General features: G+C 43.7%; 1 long non-coding RNA gene across 2 annotated transcripts in view; it reads left to right on the forward strand.

Moving 5' to 3' along the window:
* LOC137840483 (uncharacterized) overlaps positions 1 to 24,769 on the forward strand; it is a 30,593-nt gene that overhangs the window by 2,459 nt on the left and 3,365 nt on the right. Inside the window, exons 2-3 of one of the 2 annotated variants that reach the window (XR_011087160.1) lie at positions 1,386 to 1,631; positions 3,522 to 3,687. This is a non-coding gene — a long non-coding RNA (uncharacterized lncRNA). The remainder of the gene's footprint in view (positions 1 to 1,385; positions 1,632 to 3,521; positions 3,688 to 24,769) is intronic. The other variant, XR_011087161.1, reaches the window with a different exon arrangement.

Genomic DNA, 24,769 nt, shown 5'->3' on the forward strand with positions numbered 1-24,769 from the left:
TTCAGGAACGCACATTTTCATGTTTTTCATTTCCATAAGCTACTCCCAAATATACAAATCTAAAATCACACAAAAAAACTCTGCCTCAAGTTTTCAGTCCTTCATAGTGAGATTTAAGATGAACAAATGAATATTTTCAGTCCTTCATAGTGAGATTTAAGATGAACAAATGAATATTTACAAAGAATATATTCACCCTATGTAAGTTTTTTATAATAACATGCAAAATATTTAAATTTCTTCACACAATTTTTCTCACAACTTTAACTTCAAAATCATAGACATATTTAGGATATCAAAATTTGCTAAAATAATGGCACAAAAAATCAAGGATTTTTTTTTTACAAGAAATATAATGTACAACTATGGGTTAACATTTCTATTGTGACTAACTAAATGTGATTAATCTGGGAGTGGCTGGTGGTGTCGGGGTACACGCGCTTGTCTTGACACCGTGAGTTCGATTCCCACATATGACGGTGTGAATGTGTGTGAGTGACGGTGTGAATGTGTGTGTGAGTGACGAAAAAAAAAATACCGTATTGGCTCGAATATAAGACGATGTTTTTTGCATTGAAATAAGACTGAAAAAGTGGAGTTCGTCTTACATTCGGGGTACAGACATTATACCCATTCACTTGTGCGCAGCGGTAAGTTAAAGGTTGCTGGTGTGTGTAGTGTACATGGGTGAGTCTTTCGTTGCGTGAATGTGATTCTTGTGTGTGTGATTATTGTATGAAGCGTGTGAAGGGTGTGTGGAGTGTGTGTGTGTGTGTGTTGTGTGTGTGTGGTGTGTGGTTCTGCAACAGACAGAAATACAGCACGTAAGTCACTGCTCAATTTCTGATGTCACACAACACTAGTAGACATCACACATTACATACCAAACATAAGTCATCGAGACAATATATATATATATATATATATATATATATATATATATATATATATATATATATATATATATATGTACGTATGTACGTATGTATGTATATATATATAAATATATATACATACACACAATACACTATATATACACAAGACAGGTGAATGAGTCTCAGACACACTGGTTGCTTGTCAACACATTTGCCTACATTGACGATGATGACGTAGAAACATTTAAGCATTTGTCAGACTGTTTGAACTTACTGCTGTGTCATTTTTTCCTTTTACATTATACAGTTGGTCGAAGTCTAGACACAATTGTTTTATGCCCTTATTTTGTTGTCCACTAAAAAATGGACAGACAGAACAGAGGTGAACTTACAAATTACAATTGAACATAATGGAATTATGAAATTTGAGATGTGAATTATGAATCAAATAATTTATATACAAACTAAATCCATCCATTCATCCATTTTCTATACCTCTTGTCTCCACAGGGGTCGCGGGCGTGCTGGAGCATATCCCAGCAGTCATCGGGCAGTAGGCGGGGGACACCCTGAACTGGTTGCCAGCCAATCGCAGGGCACACAGAAACGAACAGCCATTCGCACTCGCATTCACAACTAGGGACAATTTGGAGTGTTCAGTCGGCCTACCAAGCATGTTTTTGGGATGTGGGAGGAAACCGGAGTGCCCGGAGAAAACCCACGTGGGCACGGGGAGAACATGCAAACTCCACACAGGTAGGGCCGGAGGTGGAATCGAACCCTCACCCTCCTAACTGTGAGGCGGACATGCTAACCAGTGCGCCACAAACTAAATGCTGTATAAAAAAATAATAACATTCAATTGTGAAAGACACAATTATAATATAGTAACCATATTTATTTACTGTATATGATGTATGTACATAGTCCAACATTGAGTCAAATTACATTTTCATTTGAGTTTTAATTCTGGGTCCCTCTTGCTTAAAGTCAATGATAGGTTCAAGCTCCCTTTGAATATTGTGTGTGGGTGTGTGCGTGCGTTCGTGCGTGCGCGTGCATGTGTGTGCGCATGTGTGTACTTGCTGACGAAGAGATTTGTTTTGTTAAAATAACTGAAATTGTCAATTATATTTGATTTGGTGTCATATTTGTTGTTGTCAACCTGAAAATGAATAAAAAGACATTTAAAAGAAAGCTCACTTGTGACCCCGATAGTGAGGGTAAAGGGTATATAAAATGGATGCTTGGAGACATTTTTATTCATTTAATTTCAATATGCTGGCTGGAAATCACACGAAGTGACAAGGCTTTTTTCATTACATTTCCAAAATGTTCATTGTCCTAGTTTATATGAAATGAGAAATAAACATGCAACAGATCGATCCTTTGAGTGAAGCATATCAGTGGACACTGGACAATACATGGAGTAGACAGTGGGGACATTATCCGTCACTGGATGCAGCTCCTCCGCCCCAGCGTGCGAAGCTTCAAATAATCAAATTCTTCAACTTGCATCAGTTTGTCTCCATAGGACTCTTTAGTACAGGTTTTCCCGGGCACTTTGGTTTCCTCCCACTTCCCCAAAACATGCACGGTAGGCTTATTTAGCACTCCAAATTGCCCGTAGGCGTGAGTGTGGATGGTTGTTTGTCTCTGTGTGCCCTGCGATTGGCTGACAACCAGTTCAAGCTGTCCCCCGCCTACTGCCAAACGACTGCTGGGATGGATGGATGGATGGATGGATGGATGGATGGATGGATGGATGGATGGATGGATGGATGGATGGATGGATGGATGGATGGATGGATGGATGGATGGATGTCTTAGGGATGGGTGAAACTGATTAAAGTAGTACTTCACGGGATTTTGAAATTCCCATCGCTACTATCCCCTGCGCCAGAAATGAAATCTCACATTCTTTTTTTTTTTCGTATGCAAGGTTTTCCTTTTTTTTGCCTGCTTCGGAGGGACTCGGTGTTAGGGGGCATACAAGATGGCAGTCTCTTCTGAACAAAAAGGCAACATTATGACAAAATAATAGCGTCTGGTCTATGAGACAAGAGGCTCACATGAGAACATGCTTGATGCCACAGAAAGAGCGTGAGAAATTCTAACCTGATGCCAGCCTGAAAATTATTTCCAGAGGCTTGTATGAATACCCATTTTAAATAGCTGTATAAATGTGTTAATGTGTAATAAATGTGTTAATCTGCTATTTACAAGATGTGAGTCATAAATGGTGGCCATCTGCCATCCAACCAGTGATTTTCGTTGACGTCAATCGTTAACAGCCACGCTCTCGTAATCAACTAATTACCGGCACCTGTTCTCATTAACCGGCCCGAAAATCTGGACTCGCAGTTACACGCTGTCACTTCTTTCTGTTGCCCTACCTGTTATCCTGTTCTGCTGCCCGTCTGTTTCCCTGTGCTTGCGCTCAGTCTGTTTTCTGTTGCCGATTGCGTTAACCCGTACGACCGGCCGACGGCGTACAGGCGCCGTAAGGCCCCGGCCGGTCGACCGTCTCTGACCACAACTTAGCCTCACGTCCTATCCCCGCATTCTAGCAATCCACTTCCCTTTTCCTTCCCTCCTCAATAAAGGTCTGTGCCTCATTTGGCTGCTCTGCCTCGTCCCTTACAGTACGAACTGACCAAACAATGCAACCAGCACACGGCCCTTCTGCTTTGCACCCCCGCTACGCTCAGAGTGGGACATCAGCCAGAAACGAGGAAGACTTGCCTCTTTTTTCCACCACCTTCGTTAGTCTGGCAGCGACTCCAACTGCAATGATGGTTAAAGTGAAAAGGTAAGGTACTTTGGAGCAAAATGCTGCGGAGTGCATCTTTAAATCTTAAATAATCTAGGGAGTCAGTATATTGTTTTTTTTTTTAAAGGTATAAAAACTCCAGATTCATCCAACAGATTATTGATTAAAATGCATTTAATACATCTATCCCAGTGCAAGTGTTTGTTTCCTGTAGTACTAAAATGTATCCACAGCAGGGACGTGCGGTCAGAGGAGGCAAGGGAGGCTACATCTCCCCTGCCATCATGAAAAGGGGAAAAACAAATTCAATTGTTTTTATTATAAAGTCATTTTCCTTTTAATTTAAATAATTTTGTATCATTTTGAACCAAAATCGCATAATTTTTATAGTTGTTTTAAAACCCGAAGACGATTCGCTTGGAGGAGCCAACTTCTTGTGTAGCCTCCTCTGAGGATTGCGTAATCACACGGCTGCCTATGTTGACTATGCAGTTAGACTGAACTGCTGTCTGTCTCTATGTCGCTGTTTAAGTGTTCAAACACTGTGGCTATATTAACTCATTTCCGTAGTTAAGCTGGTGTATATAATATCTTGTATTTTTTGTCATCTGTCTGTAACGTTGTGTTTCTTTAGATGAACAAAATGGCTTTGAAAAGAGATCTTACGGAGGCTACGAAAAAAGGTTCTCCAGCCTTATGGCAGGGGGTGCTAGTGATCCCGGGATGCTTCATGTGCCTACCTGTAGAATAAGAGATGTTAGAGATTTGCTCACTCCAACTTATTTTGCAAGAACCACACGGGAGACAAGCAAGTCCTTTTAGACACCTGCAGGTGGAGAGTTCACTCGCTCCAGGAATGAAATCTGAAAGTCTCCTTCCTGCAAGGGCATATTTATTAGGAGGAACAGAGTGGGGGTGAGAGTGGACTGGTTTGGTGAACCCCCGGCCTCTGGTAAGATCAGAGCAGGGGGTGTTTTACGATGTTGTGGGAAACAGAACAACTTTGATTGCTTCCTCTGCAGCTGGTCAATCAAGCAGAGGAAGCAACCACTTCATTTTACTGCATTGTGAGAGCAAGACAAGATTGGTTAATCATTATAGTCTACATTCCAACATAATCTTACGATAAAGATAACCTGGAAAACCCTAACATCTCCCTCCTGTTTTATCATATGATTATGTCACCCCAAACAACAAAGACAAGTAAGAAAAAAATATATATATATATGTATAATGAAGAAAGAAGAACAGCAAAAATAAAAACAACAAACAATGATAGCAACACCTTCCAGTGAAGATGAGGCATTACCTCAACACCCCAGATCAAACTTATTGTGTAAGCGAAAAACCTGCCGGCCAGATGTTATTAGTAGGAAAATTCTTACACGGTCCCTTTGCCTTAGGCGACCAGAATGCTAACAATAAAAAACAAAAACACAGAAACAGTACATCATTGTATCCATCACTTGCGAAGTATTTTCGATGGTCAAATCAACAAGTTTCCGTAATACATGCTCAACAGAACAGCATCTACGCAATCCACGTCTCATTATCATCATCACATCTGTCACGTCTAAGAAGTTGTATATGTGCTCGTGTTTTCGTCAGCTGATGATGTTCTAGTCTGTAGGTGAGGTCTGTCACACACACTGGCGCACACACTCGTGTCCAGTTGGCAGGCAGCATCGGACAACTCTTGTGACCATAAAACCACGATCCGTTCTGAACAGGCACGTGCACCCATAGGATGCAGGTGAGGCAGTGCCTCTGAACTTCTGGATGAAGTAGGTCCCGTCCAATGGTGCAGCCATGTTGGTAGTAGAGCCCTTACACCTTGAAAACGGCCCTCTCATCCTGGCACACAGCGGTGATGTCCAAAGCTCCCATCCAGTTTCCTCCTGGAGAGCAGTCGTCGTTAATGCATTTGTGGGCCCTGCTACCTTGGATGTAACATGTGTAATTCACTCCAGCTGGTCTCTCCGTGTAGGCCACTTGTGGTATTGTTCATCCTCTAACAGTCACATTGAGATTTGCCCAGAAGTGTTCATCATAGGCACCGTCTGCAAGTCCAGAGTGGGATGGGTCGGCATCACTGATTGTGACTGCTCGGCGTTGATATCCAACTCCTCCCATGGATGCCATACGTTTCGCTTCAGTGACATTCATTGCTCTGGCCTCCAAGCGACCTAGTGTGGCGGAAGAGGGGAGTTTCGAGTTCCTGTGAGGAGGAAAGATCAAGCGGCAGTAAATTTGTCTTTGACACAGTTTGAGCGTCCTGATCATATAATCTGCCAAGGACTGCTCTTCATCTGTTGTTTGCAACTCTCATAGTCAATTGTCATGCCCATTTAACTGGCAAATAGGAGTGTTTGCGGGAAGAGTTTGAACACCTCCTAATGATTCCCTTTAACCAAAAACTATTTATGACAGGGGAGTTCCCATTTATTGCCTCCTGGTTTAAAAAAAAATTGTCTTACCCATGCCTTCTTTCTCCTCACACGCTCGCACCCACACAGGGTGTGCACACACACACACACACACACTGCACGCACGCATACACAAAACGGCATACAAAGTTCAGACGAACGACAACAGACTGTCACAATTTTACAGAGATTACGCACAAACACAGAACACACAGACAAAGGGATTCTAATCCATCTCTCATGTAGCTTCTTTTGATAGAATCTCCTCTCTGTAACTGTATAGCAGACGTTTTAGCATATAATCCCATACTCTGCTCTCTCGCTTCTACTTTTTCATGTCGGTGCAGTCGTAGGTGGCCCCTATTGCAGTCACCGACTTGTTAACTGTCGCCATGTGACTCCTATGCATGATTGTGTGAATGTCAAAAATTGAACGTACCTAACTTTCTGACCATCCAACCTCCACTGTGGTACAAAAAACCTTACTATTGTATTGAGTAGGTACATTGAGCAACCTAGCTTCCTCCTGACTGCCAAATGTCCTGTTCAAAAATTTATATAACTCGACCTCTACGTCTTAAGCTTGATGAGCCAAAATATCAGATCTTGCTCTTGTTTCCTACCGTTTTAGCCTATTTGTTTTATCCAAATCCGTTCAATCTCTGATTATAATGCTTTTCTCTGTAGCCCTAAGTATTTTTCAAATTTATATTTATTTATTTATCAAATCTCCTCAGTTCTGTCAAACTCAGTGCACAATGAACCTCCCTTCCACTTTGAACCAAGCTCCACCAAATTTGGTAACGCCGTAGCAAGGAGTGCGATTTGGTCGTCGGACACTCCAAGTCCATATCTTTTTGCCACACTTTACCCTCTCAAGTTGGTGTTCTTTTGTTGTTGCTTCAGAGCGACCCCATCCATCACTCTTGAATGAGTCCATTGTTCAAATGAGTCAATTCTCATCATTGTGAGTTCCTCCGCTTTTCACTGTCTTTTCCGTCCCCGAGGATGTTGTATTTCCTCCGGGGTGTACTTGTCCCCCTCCAAGCACAACAGCAGTCTTTTTTTGTCCTTCGCCAAAGGTCAAAGGTGCTTCAGAGCCAGGCACCATTTTGTAGTTGTTCACGGCTGCAGGCGAAGTCTCGGATTGGGTTTCAGGGACCCTGACACTGAGAATGACAGGCTGGGACATCAAACTTGTAAGACTATCTCCAAATGTAGCTGCTTCCATCGATTTGCTGGTAACGTTTGTTTACCAAACTTCAAATTCTTCCAATAACAGCGGTCTCATTTTTATATCGTAAATCCTGCAACTCATCCTATTTTTGAGCTACATTTTATCTATAGTTCCAATTTAATCGGACAGTATGTTGTCTTCAGTATCATTATTGAAAATCAACTCATCGAGGTCTGCGTTCCACATCAAGCCCTGATCTGTATGTCTTGACCTCTCACATGTTATTGTCATGCTTGCTCAAAAATGTGACTTAGAGCAGTGTTTCCCAACCTTTTTTGAACGAATCGTTCACTCACGAGCCAACACTAACAGCAACACACACATAAATTGAGTATGTGCCGATGCCACAACATGAAATCTCAAAATTCTCCGATTTGCCACGCATGCATGATTAGCCTTGCGGAAACTGACCTGCGGTTTGGTAATCCTGTTTACAATTTGCTCGGTATTTAATGTTGGACAATTTCCCACGGAACATCTCTCACGTGACACCGGTGTGCCGCGGCACACTGGTTGGGAAACACTGATTTAGAGTATGGTGCTGTGAATTCTCAATCTCCCCAATGAAATTGGATCCCACCTCGTAGTTCTTATCGTTCTCATGTTCCTGTTAGCCTGCAATTGTCCAAAACAAAAAAAAATTCTTTTAACTGTCTTTCTTTTGAACCTCTAAATCTCTCGTGTTGCTAACCTATCTACACCAGAACAAAAAAATTACCACAGTATAACAGCAAATGTATTCGAAAATTCACTGTCATAAAGTGTTGTATTATTACTATCTTCCACTATCTGTCCTACTCACTCCCTCCTTTTGAGGCTTGGCAACGCCCATGCCTCACACCTTGACAAACTTTTTGGGAGAATGCGTTCTTTACTACATACGATTCCATCATCATTTAATTTGACTTTCTTTCCAAAACGCTTCTCAATTTCTCAGTTCACACATCTTCTACATGTGTTACTGGTTCTCCAGTTTTTTTTCTAGTTAAATATCAATCCAAAAGCTACGTGTTTCTTTCTAACATTCAACCTGCTCAAAATCACTCTTTCATCAAAGTCGCTCTACTAATTTTCCATAGTCGCCAACGACTTCAACCATTCAACCTGTCATTCAGGCAATCATTCATCAATGCTCATCATATGTATCTCACACAGTCTCCAAAAAGGAGTCTTCCTATCACATTGGTCCCAATTCATCCAAGCTCACCACACAACATTCATATATCATTTTCAACTCAGGTTTCCTGGTAGAACAATCCACCAATTAAAAAAAAACTTAACTAAAACAAACAACTGGCAAATTAACCTGAATTTTTTCTTTGTTTTTAAATTTGAAGAACTCAATCTCTCAGATTTAGCTTGCATTTAGAATTTTGCATAATCTTATAACACAACCAATCAATTATTCCTATTAAATGAAGCATTGCAAAATCTTAAATTCACAATTTAGCTTCTTCCAATTCCTGAAAGCATGTTCTGTCGTTTTTTTTTTTTCCCGAATTTCTCATGTGGGCTCGACACTTAACATGCACTAGTGTGGATTAGTTTCTGCTCGCAAACAGATTTCTCTCTTCTCCTCTCATTTTTTTCTGTCAAATTGTTTCTGTTCTGCGGTGTAAATTGAATAGACAACAGTCTAGCAAATTTCTTTATACTAAAAGTTTAGCCAATCTTCATCAATTTGGGACTTTAACTTTAACACATACGCACACACATGCACAGCTCTCGGGTGCGGAAGGTAGGTCCCAGCACCAATGATTCGTCACAGGCTGGCCATTTCCTGTGGTCCATCATGAGCTGGTCCCTCCCATGCACACGAGGACAGCACATTCTAATTTTATTTATTTATCTTCTAGAAGCAAGTTGCATTTCTTTACCACTTGATTTGCATATTTTAACTTTAGTGTAACACAATTTGAGCTCTAGTCATTTGTAATTTGGGCATACAAACAGCATTGTCATACTTCTTGGATGGACAGGACTTCTAATAATCTAAAAAAAATTCTAATAATCTGACAATGACATGTTTTGCTGTCATATGGGCATCTATTCTTTCTTTCTCTGTATGAGCATAAGCGGTCAAAGAGGAGGAAGCTTGTCATGCTAAAAATTTGGCTTTTCCTCTGCTCCTTCCTCCACCCTTTGATTGGTATTGTTTTGCAAAACGACACTCGTGCAAAGTGTCCTCGTCTCCCACAGTTCCAACAGTTGTCTGAATCTGATGGGGGTTTTGATTTGAATGGTGGCTTGCGACGTTGTTGGTATCTAACTCTTCCTTTGCCCCTTTGGGAACTTTGGTAGAAGATCGTTGTATCTTCATTTAGATCATTATCATCATCTAGATGAAATACATCAGAACTTTTGCCTTTCTCAATCCCTTTGTCAGCGTCTCTGGGCCACTGCATGTTTTTTGTAAACCAAGCAGTGTCCGCTTCCACCAAATGTTTCCTCGCCCAATTGCCTAAGTCAGGGGGGAAACCAGTGAGGAGCGCAATTTTAAGATGTTGCTGATAAGCACTCTCATCTGCATCATTGAATGGGATGACACTATGCACCCAGAATTCTTTTTCATTTTCAAATCTCAATTGAATGGCAGCCTCATCACTTTTCAACTTTCTATCTTTTGTCTTTTGGATTTGTTCTCTTCTTTCTTGTGAAGCTTTCAACCACACTGTAGCACTTCTACCACTTCAGCATGTATTGCATACAATTAAGAAATCTACTTGCCATGAACTTTTCATCTCAAAGAAGAGCAGAGCAAGAGATTTACCGTTCTTATTTCCCATCTCAATTTTAGTAGTTTAAGGTTTTACAATTTTTTTTCCCCCCAATTTTTTTTTTTCTTTGAGGATCCTCAATGCAGGTTTAAATTGACCTTTCAACAGATTACTAGCCTGTTTTATTGCCGTGGATCAACGCTAGAACTGCTTTTTAATCAATTTATCCTACCAGTCACACACTCAATCACACAAACACCAGCGGTATTTTATTTTTTTTTTTTAGGCCTCATAGCTCGGACAAACCAAAGCCGTATCTCATAGCTCGGACAAACCAAAGCCGTATCTCTTGTGCACCTGTGTTTTTTTTTTTTTACGCGTTTCACAAACAACAACACAATCACACAACTTCAGGCCTTTAACTTACTTGTCCCCTGGTTCGTTGCACTGCCGGGTCCCGTCAATCCACCTCTGTCAGACGAAGGCAGACCTAAGATCCTGGCCCAGCGAAGAATTCTCTTCCCAGGACTTTCTTCTCCAGGTCCTCCTAATGGACGCTGGCTTGTCGACAATGCAGCACGTCCTCCTTCGTCAGCCAGATAGCGGGTATGAAGGATCCCGGGTTTCGGCACCAAAATGTTAGAGATTTGCTCACTCCAACTTATTTTGCAAGAACCACACGGGAGACAAGCAAGTCCTTTTAGACACCTGCAGGTGGAGAGTTCACTCGCTCAAGGAATGAAATCTGAAAGTCTCCTTCCTGCAAGGGCATATTTATTAGGAGGAACAGAGTGGGGGTGAGAGTGGACTGGTTTGGTGAACCCCCGGCCTTTGGTAAGATCAGAGCAGGGGGTGTTTTACGATGTTGTGGAAAACAGAACAACTTTGATTGCTTCCTCTGCAGCTGGTCAATCAAGCAGAGGAAGCAACCACTTCATTTTACTGCATTGTGAGAGCAAGACAAGATTGGTTAATCATTATAGTCTACATTCCAACATAATCCTACGATAAAGATAACCTGGAAAACCCTAACGAGAGATCTCCAGTTCAAATTTACAGTGAACAGCTGAGGAGCAGTCGTCCATTTGTTTCGTTTTACATTCGTTTTGTTTTGTTTTTCCGTTTTTACATTTCGTTTTACAATGGAGGATTACATGTCCAAACGATTTTCAACGATTGATTTTCGGTCGAAGCAGGAGGTCATTAGTAAAAGAAGACCAACTCCGTAGTTAAAAGGTTTCATTCGGACAACGGGACTTCGGAACGGAGTGGTACGCACGATCGAAAACAAGTTTTTGATTTCATGTGCTTTATTGAGTGTTTTTATGTGTGAAGACTGCTGATATGAGATTTTAATTAAAATAGTTCAAATTAAATAATGAATAAGCCACACTAGAGCAGCGTTCCCCACCCTTTTTTGTGACACGGTTAGGTGCCGGACAAATTTTACCGGGGGGCGGGGGGGTGACATCAGTGCCTCCCCAGTCATGAACCTCACTGCACGTCACTGATCCAGTGTCTGTGTCCGAATACCCTGAATCGAATCAGGGTGATGATCATGGAAATGAAACCACGCTTTCTGTTTAAAATACATTTTGAAATAATGTTTCAATGTACCGTATTTTTCGTAGTCGCTCCGGAGTACAAGTCGCTTCGGAGTACAAGTCGCATCAGCCATAAAATGCACAATATAGAGGAAAAAACATATGTAAGTCACACCGGAGTTTAAGTCGCATTTTGGGGGAAATTTACTTGACAAAATCCAACACGAAGAACAGACATGAACCAGCAACAACAGGCTAACAATACGGCATGCTAACGTGACATAAACACAAACGAGGAGCTGAGAACGGGCCCGATGTAACATTAACAGTTATTCAAATAACTATAACAAATAACACGTTTATCAAACCATCTGTGTCACTCCAAATCATTAACTCCATTGAATTCTTCGTCCTTTGTGTAAACAACGCCGCGTGTGTAGCGCGCCGCTGATGTCGGACTTGTCGTCAGTTGCAGTGCAAATTATTGCGCAGGCCCATATTACAATATATACACTATACACCAAATAACAATAATATAAACAACAATTTTATCGAACCATCTGTGTCACTCCAAATCTTTAAATCCATCGGAATCTTCGTCTTGTGACACTTAAACCACTTAACAGCTGTTGACGCCGGAAGGAACTACGTGCGCCGCGGACGTCAGACTAGATATATCAAATAAATGTAATTTAAAGAACAATTTTAACGAACCAGCCGTGACAATCAGGGGTGTCAAACTTATTTTTTTTCGCAGGCCGCATTGTAATCATAGCTTCTTCTTCTCGAAATCCGTCGTCACTCGCGCGAACTGGAAGCCGTGGCTGACGGGGGCTGTCCTCAGACTGTTGAGGGCCAGGGACAAGGCTTTCAGAGCGGGGGATGAGGCTGGCTTGAGGACAGCGAGGGCCGACCTGTCCCGAGGCATCAAAGAAGCGAAGAAGGCGTTCTCGTGCAAGGTCTCCACCCACTTCAAGGACAGCAAGGACGCACGTAGCCTTTGGCGGGGCATTCAGACCATCATGGACTACAAGCCCGCGCCGAGGAGCTGTGAGGGCGACGTCCGTCTGCTGAACGATCTGAACCGCTTCTTTGCTCGCTTTGACGCCCAGAACAGCACTTGCCCGGTGAAGACCACTCCCCCCCCACACGAGCAGCCCCTGCGCCTCTCTGCCGACGGTGTGACGAGGGCGCCTGCCGCTATTGACACCCGTAAGGCGGCGGGCCCTGACAACATCCCGGGTCGAGCGCTGAAGGACTGCGCTGGGGAGCTATCGGGTGTCTTCACGGACATCTTTAACGTTTCCCTGCAGCAGGCCATCGTCCCCTCGTGTTTCAAGGCTGCCACCATCGTTCCTGTGCCGAAGAAACCTGCACCGTCCTGCTTCAATGACTACCGCCCTGTGGCACCGAAGCCCATCATCATGAAGTGCTTTGAGCGGCTGGTCATGGAGCACATCAAGTCCGTTCTCCCCCCCACCATTGACCCTTTCCAGTTTGCGTACCGTGCCAAGCGGTCCTCTGAGGATGCCATCTGCTCTGCCCTCCACTCGGCCCTCACCCACCTGGAGAGAAAGGACTCATATGTGAGGTTGCTGTTTGTGGACTTCAGCTCTGCCTTCAACACCATTGTGCCGCAGCGACTCATCTGCAAACTCGACGAGCTGGGCCTCAGTACCTCCCTCTGCAACTGGATACTGGACTTCCTCTGTCAGAGGCCTCAGGTGGTGCGTGTTGGCGACAAAATCTCCGCCAGCATCACGCTGAGCACGGGGCCCCCCCAGGGCTGCGTGCTCAGTCCATTGCTCTTCACCCTGCTGACGCATGACTGCACTGCGACCTACAGCGACAACCACATAGTGAAGTTTGCTGACGACACGACTCTGGTGGGTCTCATCACGAAGGGCAACGAGACTCGGTACAGGTCGGAAGTTGACCTTCTGACCACGTGGTGCAGGGACAACAACCTCCTGCTGAACGTCAATAAGACCAAGGAAATCATTGTTGACTTCCGGAAGGGTCACACAACACACCTGCCGCTGATCATCGACGGTGCTGTGGTGGAGAGGGTGAGCTGCACCAAGTTCCTGGGGGTGCACATCAGTGAGGACCTCTCCTGGTCCGCAAACACCTCGTCACTGGCAAAGAAAGCTCAGCGCCGCCTGTACTTCCTGCGGAAGCTCAGGCGTGCATGTGCTCCTCAGGCAGTCCTGTCTACATTCTACCATGGCACCATTGAGAGCGTCCTCACCAGTTGCATCGCTGTCTGGGGTGGTAACTGCACTGAACAGAACTTGAAGGCCCTGCAGCGTATAGTGAATACGGCTGGTAAGATTATTGGTGCTTCGCTCCCCTCCCTGAAGGACATTTACACCTCCCATCTCACCCGCAAGGCAACCTCGATTGCCAGAGATGTGAGTCACCCGGCTCACTCTTTGTTTGACCTTCTGCCCTCTGGGAAGAGGTACAGGAGCCTGCGCTCCCACACCACCAGACTCGCCAACAGCTTCTTTCTCCAGGCTGTTAGGGCCCTGAACTCGCTACCCCCTTCTGCGTAGCGTGCAGCACTGTTGCGCTATTTTCGGGAATGTCTGCTGTACGGGCACTTGCTCCTTTTTTTTCTGCTCCTCTTATTTATTTATTCATTGTTGTGTTATTTATTCATTATTTATTCAGCACGCTTTTGTTATACTTGTTTACTTGTTTGTCTGTTGTGAGCCATGTCTTGTCACCGTGGGATAGGGGGGAACGAAATTTCGGTTTCTTTGTGTGTCTTTGGCATGTGGAGAAATTGACAAAGCTGACTTTGACTTTGACTTTTGACTTTGACTTTTGGATGGGCATTATGACTGTCAACCCAAATAAATGTATGAGCACCTCATTATATACAGTAAAAGCTAGAAAACAAACGGACAAATAACTCGTTTTCAAATCAGACGAGTAAAATCTGGTCAGATATAAAAAAAAAAAGATATTATTAAAAGTGAAGACAACTTGAAATTCTAGTAATGACACGAATTTGATGCACAATTTGTATTCGCGAGCCACGTAAAATGATGTGGCGGGCCGTATCTGGCCCCCGGGCCTTGAGTTTGACACCCGTGCTCTAAATCATTAAATCTATCAAAATATTCATCCTCTATGTCAATAATAAAAAAAAAAAAACACACAGCTGTTGACGCCGGAACTACGTGCGCTGCTTACGTCAGACTAGGTATATCAAATAAATGTAATATAAACAACAATTTTAACGAACCATCCGTGTCACTCCAAATCATTAAATCCATCGGAATATTCATCCTCTGTGTCCAAAAAAAAAGGAAACAGCTGTTGATTCCGGACCTACGTGCGCCGCTCACGTCAGCCTCGTCGTCAGCCTGGTCGTCAGCCTCGTCGTCAGCCTCGTCGTCAGCCTCGTCGTCAGCCTCGTCGTCAGCCTCGTCGTCAGTTGCGGCTCCAATTATTCCACAGATCTACGTATATAAATATATTGTAGCGTTACCAAAGTACCAGGCAAGACGAGGGTTTGGTAACCGGCTCTTTATTTCACAAAACAAGAGCTCAACATATGGATCGCTCTTCCCGTCTCCCGCTCTCCTGCTGCCTTCATGGCCTCACTAGACAATCGGAATTACTTAAGTCTAACAACATACACGTTGCTACTCTAAATAAACTATATGTCAAATAACTATAACATAAATAACAAATTTATCGAACCATCTGTGTCACTCCAAATCATTAAATCTCCTGACTCCGGAAGTCAGTGAATGGAACTCATTGTTAGTGAGGCTCCTATTATTCCACAGCCATAGTGCGCTCTCATGCGGTTTAAAGTGAAAATATGTGAAGTGATCAACTATACTAGTAAGTAATGTGTTAATGATCAAGTAAAAATTTGTGAAAAAATTCACATATAAGTCGCTCCTGAGTACAAGTCTCCCCCCCACCCAAACTACGAAACAAACGCGACTTATAGTCCGAAAAATACGGTATATTGTTTTCAACCGATAAAATGCAAATAATGATTTCAAAAGGACAAGCTCAAGTATAATAGTTGACTAATTAGCCATTGTTTGTTTGAATAAATTGTAACGACCCAGGAGGCCTTTAAAGAATCATGCATCTACTAAAGATTTTTTTACATTCAGTCTACCATTTTCACAAGATTTATAAAATAGTTTTTAATCTTGTTCAGTTTATTACTCTATAAATATATTTTTGCTTTTTATGTTCAAAATTCATACACATGCGGACTTTTTATTGTTCCCCTCAAGGCAAAACTGGCAGAATGGAGTCTTGGATAAATTATACAATGATATCCAGGCTTGACTTGTCTGTAGAGTTGAAAGGATAAAAGGAAGTAGGGATAAGTGGTAGTGGCCTTGGATTCAAGTGAAGACAAGAGTTATTCATTGTCTCACACTGTCGGTACACATTATAGTCAAACTCTTTTTGCTTTGCAGAGAAGGACAAAAAGTAAGACCAAACAAGAGCAGGGGAAGGGTGGTTATAAAGGTGAAAGGTTGTGCTAAGGAACAGATATTAAGGTTACACTTTGTTTTCACATCCTTTATATCTCTAATAGACCTTGTGTATCCTTTTCTGTTCATTTATGCTGTCTCAGGCTTCAATTTATTATTCTTCTATTTATTTGTTTGTTTGTTTATTTATTTATCAGACTCACAGCAGTTTTAAGGTCTTTCGTGAAGTACATTCACTGTCTCCTCTGACTTTCTTCACTCTATTTGGTTAAACCAAAGGAACAACATGGCCCTCTGGGTATAAAATGAACTAATAGTTTGGAGATTGTCGCGCGTGTGCGTGTATGTGAGAGGGTTTGTCTGTCTGTCTGTCTGTCTGTCTGTCTGTCTGTCTGTCTGTCTGTCTGTGTGAATGTCCATAGAGGCGCACTGTTGTCCCAAACTTGGGCGGCAAAACTCATTTGGGTGTTGGGCAAAATGAAGATAATAGGGTCCTATTATCATATGTACACTGAACATTTACATTGGTTTCTGTTATGCAGCAAATCCAAGGCTTTAAATATATATAATATATATATGGGGTTTTTAATTTATTTTTTATATAATCCACTGTTTTTATTTCTTAAATTCACATTGTGCATAGCAGCAGATTATTTTCTTGTCTACAAACATATTCAGTGGGACAATTTCAGAATGACAGAGTGATAATTATCATGACTGAAGAGCAACTCTACAATGTGTTTAGCTGGATGAGGAGCCAGATACCTGAAGTAAGTAGCCAATTTGCCATGACCAAAGACGCCTCGCGGTAGGTGAAGTGAGCGACATCCTCCAGCACCTTTTTGTGATGTCTTGCCGTTTGATGGTCAGCTTTGCTATTCAATGTGTTTGTACTGTCTGCGTGAAGATATGCTGTTATCCACCTGATTGAAGTCATCTGCTGAAATGAATGAAATGCTTAGAATATACAGTACAGTGGTACCACTATTTACGAACGACTATATTTACGGACTTTTCGAGATACGAACCAGACCCTTGCTTTTTTTTTTGCATCTACTTACGAACCAATTTTACACTTCTGAACCAAAGCTAAAATCACTCCTCCCCATTCCCCCGCCTTGTCTCCTTTGCTCTGTCATTCTCTGTTCGTCTCGGTGCGTTAGCAGTGTAAAACACAAGTAGTGTAGTCGATTATGTCTCGGACAACTATCAGTAAGAAATTCAAAATCATAAAGGAGCACGGTGAATGCATGCGTATCGTCGATCTCGCGACGGAGTACAGCCATTGTGCCAAAGTAGATGTGAAAATGGGTATCCCCTGCTGCAGGAGCGCGCACGCATTGATTGAATGGTGGAAGCTGTTGATGTGCGGCAGACAGTACCACCTTGTTTTCAATAAAGGACAGTTGGAAAACTCAGTAATTGCACCAAAAAGTAATGACGAGTACATGAACACATTGCAAGGAGTACGCAGACATCCCAAGTTCCAAAAACTCAATTCAGGGAGATGCTTATCTTAGCTGTTCCTTTGTATCAGCTTTTACACGCTGCCAAAGTCGAAATCTGCTCTGATGTCACATCTTGGCCCTCTGGAACTGACATATTTGTCAAGACAAGGCTCTTCAACGCTATCATTTAATTTGAAGAGAACGAGTGCCTTGTTTTGAGAAATAACATTTGAATCATCAAAATACTGAGTGGCATTGTGGAGAAAGCAAGTGTAGATTTTCATCAAGAGGTCGTCAGTCTCTTTTCAATATCATGGCACTTCTGATTTTCACTGTGATTTAATGTAAGAACTAATAACAGGTTAAGCAGATGATCCAAGCTTCTCCCCAAAGAAAGCCATTGTGTAGGGCAGTGCTCTTTGTTTTCCTTGCTCAACAACGGACATCTCAAACAATACGCAGCTGTATTTATATAGCTATTAATTGACACATTGAATATACATTGCTAAGAATTGAGTTTTTAGTGTTTTCTTGAAAATAGAAATTGAACATGAAATTTTAGTGATTCATCAAGCTCGTTCCAAATATATGGTACTCTGCACACACTATGCGAATTCTTAGCACATTTCAGCCTTTGTTTTTTTTCCAGTGATGAGATGTTTACTCTTGGAGTTGTAAGTGTGCCTAGGTACATACATTGTGGACGCTATGATACATTATGCAGGTTGTCAAGTGGCATAGTGGTACAAGATGCTGTAAAATTGGGTATCAGGCACATTGGCTATCGCAAAACATGTAGTAGTTCCAAAATTTCACCAGGAGATGGTGTTAAAGCTTGACATAGGTGTGACCTGATGGAAACTAACAAATCTGATAAATTAAAGTGTTAGCAATTGGGAGGACACGACCTGTTTAAACATGTAACAACGCACAATTTTAGAATATGAGTTTGCTATGCCATAATTTTAAGATGTAACAGCTTGAGCAATATCAATATATATGTTAAAGTTAGAAGAACCCATTATTATGGTTAAGTATGATTATGCGTGAAGATTGATCTTTATTAGACAAGATATATGTTTTTAATGTTGCAATGTTTTATCCAACCTGTATTTAACATTGTTGTTCCATCGATACATGAATGTATTAAGTTGTGGGGAGACAAAAGTGGTTGTTTGCTACACTATTGGAATCAAGCAGATATTCACCTAGATATTCCTATGACCTGGTGCTGGGATTCTGACCTTTCACCTAGATATTCCTATGACCTGGTGCTGGGAATCTGACCTTTCACCTAGATATTTCTATGACCTGGTGCTGAGATTCTGACCTTTCACCTAGATATTCCTATGACCTGGTGCGGGGATTCTGACCTTTCACCTACATATTCCGATGAGGTAATGCCAGAAGCCTATAAATATGTCGTCCTGACACAGAGCGAGGCGGTTCTTCCTAGTCAGGGCGATGGCCGTGATGCTGCCCGGAGTAAAGAACGCCGTTTAGACGAAGATGGATTTTTCATTCTTTTTGAGATTTGACCAAAATCTACTATAATTAATTTCCAGAGTCTTTGAATTGGACTTCGTCAAATTTTAAGCTTCAAATCGGAATTTGTCAAATTTTAAGCTTCAAGAAAGGCAGAGGAGACAGCCGTTTCGGGCAGAAAGGGGAAGACGCCAATGTTACGGCGTTGGCTAAGCTCCACATGGCCAGACCTTTTCTCTTTTTTAAACAGAATTTGGATTTTGGAACAGAGGAGAGCCGATTACTCGACTTGTTCAACCAAATAGGATTTTAGACCTTTTGTATTTTGTTCTGAGACAGGTGAGTGGAATTCATTGTTGTAATTTCGACTTGTAATTCTTATTCTTGCTTATTCATTAAATTTCTTCTTAATTCGGTTATCGATTATTTCGTATTAACTATGTTGAGCATGGTTTCATATGCAGTAATTAGAATTTTAAATTTTCTTTATTTCCCTATCATAGTCATTCTTTCAATCCGTTCAAGTCTTTTTAAAGTGAAGACAGCTTTAATCCTTAACATCAGGAATTGTCAAATCTGTTTCGAAGTAGTTATCTTGAGCTCAGCTAGGGCGAGTGCGCTTTAGTAAATCAACGAATCCCTTCGGTCTTACCAAAGGCAGATACATTTATCCGAGCGATAACAAATGCTTCAAATCAAAAAAGGGGAAGGAACCGCTGGTAAAAAGTCTTGATTCTGGGCCTCAAGTGGTTACTCTGCACCGGTTTCAGAGCTGCTGTTCTTCCACAACTTCTGTCGAGAAGAGCAAGATAAGGTGGCTCTGGAATCTGGTCAGAATGCCTCCTGGGGAAGTTTTCAAGGCAGGTTTTACTGTGAGGAGGCCACAGAGACAACCCAGGACACACTGGAAAGATTGTGTCCCAGTTAGCCTGGCAATGCCTTGTGATCCCCTGGAAGAATTTAATGGGACAGGGATGTCCAGGCTTCCCTGCTGAAGCTGACTCATCTGTGACCCTACTTCAGATAAGCAGTAGAAGATCAAACAAAATGACACATAGTTGTAAATAGACTATTTTGGCATGCATTTTTTTTTTATATAAACAATTGCATATTTTACTCCAACTGTCATGTAAAGTGAAATAATGGTTTTGATGTACCGTAACTTCTGGAATTTCTGATAAGCCGCCTGTCACGTCTCGCCCCCAACTGCTCCACTATGTGTCTGTCTTGGTTTCTGTCTGTGTGCTCGCCCCTCCCCTCCTGTGTGCCCATGATCAGTGTGATTGTTCCCACCTGCCTCTCGTTACCTGTCGTGTATAAAAGTCCTGTCTGCACCTCTCTCCCTGTCGGATCATTGGTATTGGTTGGTTTTGGTATTGGTTGCTGCTGGTTTTGGTTTTGGTTGCTGTCGTTCGGTGTTGTCGTCCTGTCTTGGTGCCGTCATGTCCTGCTGTCTTCTTGTTCCACTTCCCGGTCAGTCAGTCAAGTTATTGTTTAAGTCATGTCAGTTTACCGAGTTTGTATTTTGAGTTGCTTCAATAAACCCTGGTCCAAGCTGCACTTGGTCGTCCTGCTCCATGCTCCACCCGAACCGTGACAGAATGATCCGACCACCAAAACGACCAGCACTTGGACCACCCTTCACCACCAGCTCCCGCTGCGACGCCCGATCCACATCCGAGCATGTTCCAGCGCCATGGGCTTGCAGCCGCCATCGGATCTTGCTCCAGCGACGCCGGACTCACGGCCGCCATCGGAATTCCCCCCCAGCGCCATCAGCTCCGCGACCGTCATCGGACTTCGCTCCCGCGACGCCGGACCCGCGGCCGCCATCGGAGTTCCTCCCGGCACCATCGCCTCTGCGACCGTCGTCGGACTTCGCTGCCGCGACGCCGGACCCGCGGCCGCTATCGGAGTGCCCCCCCGGCGCCATCGGACTCGCGGCCACCACCGGGCTCCATCTCAGCGTTGCAGGACCTGCGGGCGTTGCCAGACATCCAAGCCAGCTGCGTCGGACCCGCGATCGTCCCTGGCTCCACTCCCACTGCTGCGGCGCGTGATGGCTCTGGCCGCCGCGCAGAGCCCCGCCTTCCGAATGTCGCCGATCACTGTACGGACTTTGTGAGTGGCCGACGATCGCGGTACAGACTTCCCAAGTCGCCGCCCCAGTGCGGTTGTGTTTCCCCGAGTTTCCACGGAGTGCGGTTCTGTTTCCCCACGTCGCCGCCCGTGTGCGGTTGTGTTCCCCAAGTCGCCGCCCGAGCGCGGTTCTGTTCCCGAAGTCACCGCCAGAGTGCGGCTCTGTCCCCTAGGTCACCGCCAGAGTGCGGCTCTGTCCCCTAGGTCACCGCCCGAGTGCGGATCTGTCCCCGCAGTCACCGCCCGAGTGCGGATCTGTCCCCGCAGTCACCGCCCGAGTGCGGATCTGTCCCCTCAGTCACCGCCCAAGTGCGGATCTGTCCCCGCAGTCACCGCCCGAGTGCGGTTCTGTCCCCGAAGTCACCGCGAGAGTGCGGTTCTGTCCCCGCAGTCGCCGCCAGAGTGCGGATCTGTCCCCGCAGTCGCCGCCAGAGTGCGGATCTGTCCCCGCAGTCGCCGCCAGAGTGCGGATCTGTCCCCGCAGTCGCCGCCAGAGTGCAGATCTGTCCCCGCAGTTGCCGCCAGAGTGCGGATCTGTCCCCGGAGTCGCCGCCAGAGTGCGGATCTGTCCCCACAGTCGCCGCCCGAGTGCGGTTCGGTTCCCCAAGTCGCCGCCCGAGTGCGGTCCGGTTCGGTTCCCCAAGTCGCCGCCCGAGTGCGGTGCGGTTCGGTTCCCCAAGTCGCCGCCCGAGTGCGGTGCGGTTCGGTTCCCCAAGTCGCCGCCCGAGTGCGGTGCGGTTCGGTTCCCCAAGTCGCCGCCCGAGTGCGGTGCGGTTCGGTTCCCCAAGTCGCCGCCCGAGTGCGGCGCTGTTCGGTTCCCCAAGTCGCCGCCCAAGTGCGGCGCGGTTCGGTTCCCCAAGTCGCCGCCCGTGTGCGGCGCGGTTCGGTTCCCCAAGTCGCCGCCCGAGTGCGGTGCGATTCGGTTCCCCTAGTTTTTTTTTTTGGGACGTCGGGAGACGTCCCTTGTGGGGGGGGTTCTGTCACGTCTCGCCCCCAACTGCTCCACTATGTGTCTGTCTTGGTTTCTGTCTGTGTGCTCGCCCCTCCCCTCCTGTGTGCCCATGATCAGTGTGATTGTTCCCACCTGCCTCTCGTTACCTGTCGTGTATAAAAGTCCTGTCTGCCCCTCTCTCCCTGTCGGATCATTGGTATTGGTTGGTTTTGGTATTGGTTGCTGCTGGTTTTGGTTTTGGTTGCTGTCGTTCGGTGTTGTCGTCCTGTCTTGGTGCCGTCATGTCCTGCTGTCTTCTTGTTCCACTTCCCGGTCAGTCAGTCAAGTTATTGTTTAAGTCATGTCAGTTTACCGAGTCTGTATTTTGAGTTGCTTCAATAAACCCTGGTCCAAGCTGCACTTGGTCGTCCTGCTCCATGCTACACTCGAACCGTGACACCGCCGAATATAAACAGCACCAGCTAAAATTAGGGGAAACTCCTGTTTTGTTCATATATAAGCTACACTGGACTATAAGATGCAGGTGTTTTAAATGAAATGTCCTCATTTCTATTTCCTGGATTACCAAAATAAATAATAATAAATCATAATATCATAAAAATCATGAAAAATCAATAGATAAGCTGCACTGGAGTATAAAATGCAGGTTTCATAGCTTGTCCAAAAAGTAGTGATTTGTAGTCCGGAAATTAGTTTAAACTCACTTTATCATATTTCTTGACCCCAAATATGCGTACTTTGACACCAATTTGTTATTATTACTATTACATAAGCTAAGATATTGGCCTGTCAAGTACAGTCAACGGCCTTTTCTTAATGTGTGTATTTTAGGTGCAAATTGTGATCTCATTTGTGTCTAAGGATACATTTATTTGTATGACCCTAAGGTACTCCCTTGCCAAATGGGATGCTTGAATTATGAGTTGAAGTCCAAAGTTCCTTAACCTCTCTGAGACTTGAATAATTTTGTGTGGCCACATTTACACACAAACCTCTGTCAACCTTTGCCAGTATTATGAGATAAAAAAAATGAAAACACATGCATTGATTTGTTCATGTTCAAATCCAGGGGGATTAAAAGCCACTATCCATCCAGCTGTTAGTCCCCACATACTGGCCCTACCTATCCTTACAGCCAGTCCTACTTTCTTTATAGATTTTAATCCCACTCCATCAATGTGTGTGCATGTCCTTGGTCTCTATGAGTTATAAATTCACAGATGGGTGTTAAATTGTTACAAATTACAGCAAGACAATATGCACAAGACTTGGTAAAGGACACATATTCACGCAGTTTTATGCCCCACACTTGAGAGTGCTTCAGGTACAGTCTCTGTCAAATGCATTGGACAGCCCACAAATTTATCAGTGTTCAGAAGATTTTATTTATCTGTTGTGCTATGAATGGCATTAAAACAGTTTTACCCAGGGCAAATGCCTGTGGGGCCCGCGATCCTGGAACAGCTGTGGTGGTATTGTTTTTTTTTTTTTTTTTTTGCCAGAAAACCGGCCCACAACCTAGATGGAGCGGCCCATTATTCCATTTATTTGATATAGACAGTTCCCTGAGCCAATCTCAATTAATTTAATTTATTTGAAGGGACAGTGCAAGTTAATGAACATCACGTACAAAATGCAGAGCTATAAACAAGCCAGATTGTAGCGATACGTAGCTGTTTTCCCAAAGCAGATGTTCCTTACATCTCTAGATTACAAATATATAAAACTGCAATAACAAAACTGATAGTCATAATAATCATAAACATGACATAAAACAAATGCTAGAATAAAACATTATGGATAACATACAGGGTAGGGTGTACCCAGATTGCTGGGATAGGCTCCAACACGCCCGTGAACCTCTTGAGGATGAAACGGTAAACAGAAGATGAATGAATAATAATGATGCATACTTGCATACATCCCAAGGTCTCGCTGTCAAAGCTCCTTGTTCTAATATTAATGCAGATTTTCAAGCCTGTTGCTGAGCACCAACTGTCAATATTAGGTTACATAATAAAATTAAAATTATTTCTGTCAAACGTGTTAAAATTATTACTGTATTGGACCGAATATAAGACGATGTTTTTTTCACCGAAATAAGACTGAAAAAGTGGGGGTCGTCTTACATTCGGGGACTAGACATTATACCCATTCACATTCCTCTCCAGTTGTATCGCTGTGTGGGGTGGTAGCTGCACTGAATACAACATGAAGGCCCTGCAGCGCATAGTGACCACAGATGGTAAGATTATTGGTGCTTCACTCCCCTCCCTGAAGGACATTTACACCTCCCATCTCACCTGCAAGGCAACCACGATTGTGTGTGATGAGAGTCATGCCGCTCACTCTTTGTTTGATCCTCTGCCCTCTGGGAAGAGGTACAGGAGCCTGCGCTCCCGCACCACCAGACTCACCAACAGCTTCATACTCCAGGCTGTTAGGATCCTGAACTCTCTTCCCCCTCCTGCGTAACGTCCTGTACTTTTGCGCTATATTCTGACTGTTTGCTGTATGCACACTTGCTCCATTTTTGCTCCTCTTATTTATTATGTTGTTTGTTTATTTATTATTTATTCATCGCTCTTATTTATTCATTGTTTGTGCCTTCTTGTTTTTACTTTTTGTGTTGTTTACTTGTATGTATATTGTGTACTATGTCTTGTCACCGTGGGATAGTGGGAAACGTAAT

This window comes from Syngnathus scovelli, chromosome 7 (assembly GCF_024217435.2).
Source record: "Syngnathus scovelli strain Florida chromosome 7, RoL_Ssco_1.2, whole genome shotgun sequence".
Lineage (NCBI taxonomy): Eukaryota > Metazoa > Chordata > Actinopteri > Syngnathiformes > Syngnathidae > Syngnathus > Syngnathus scovelli.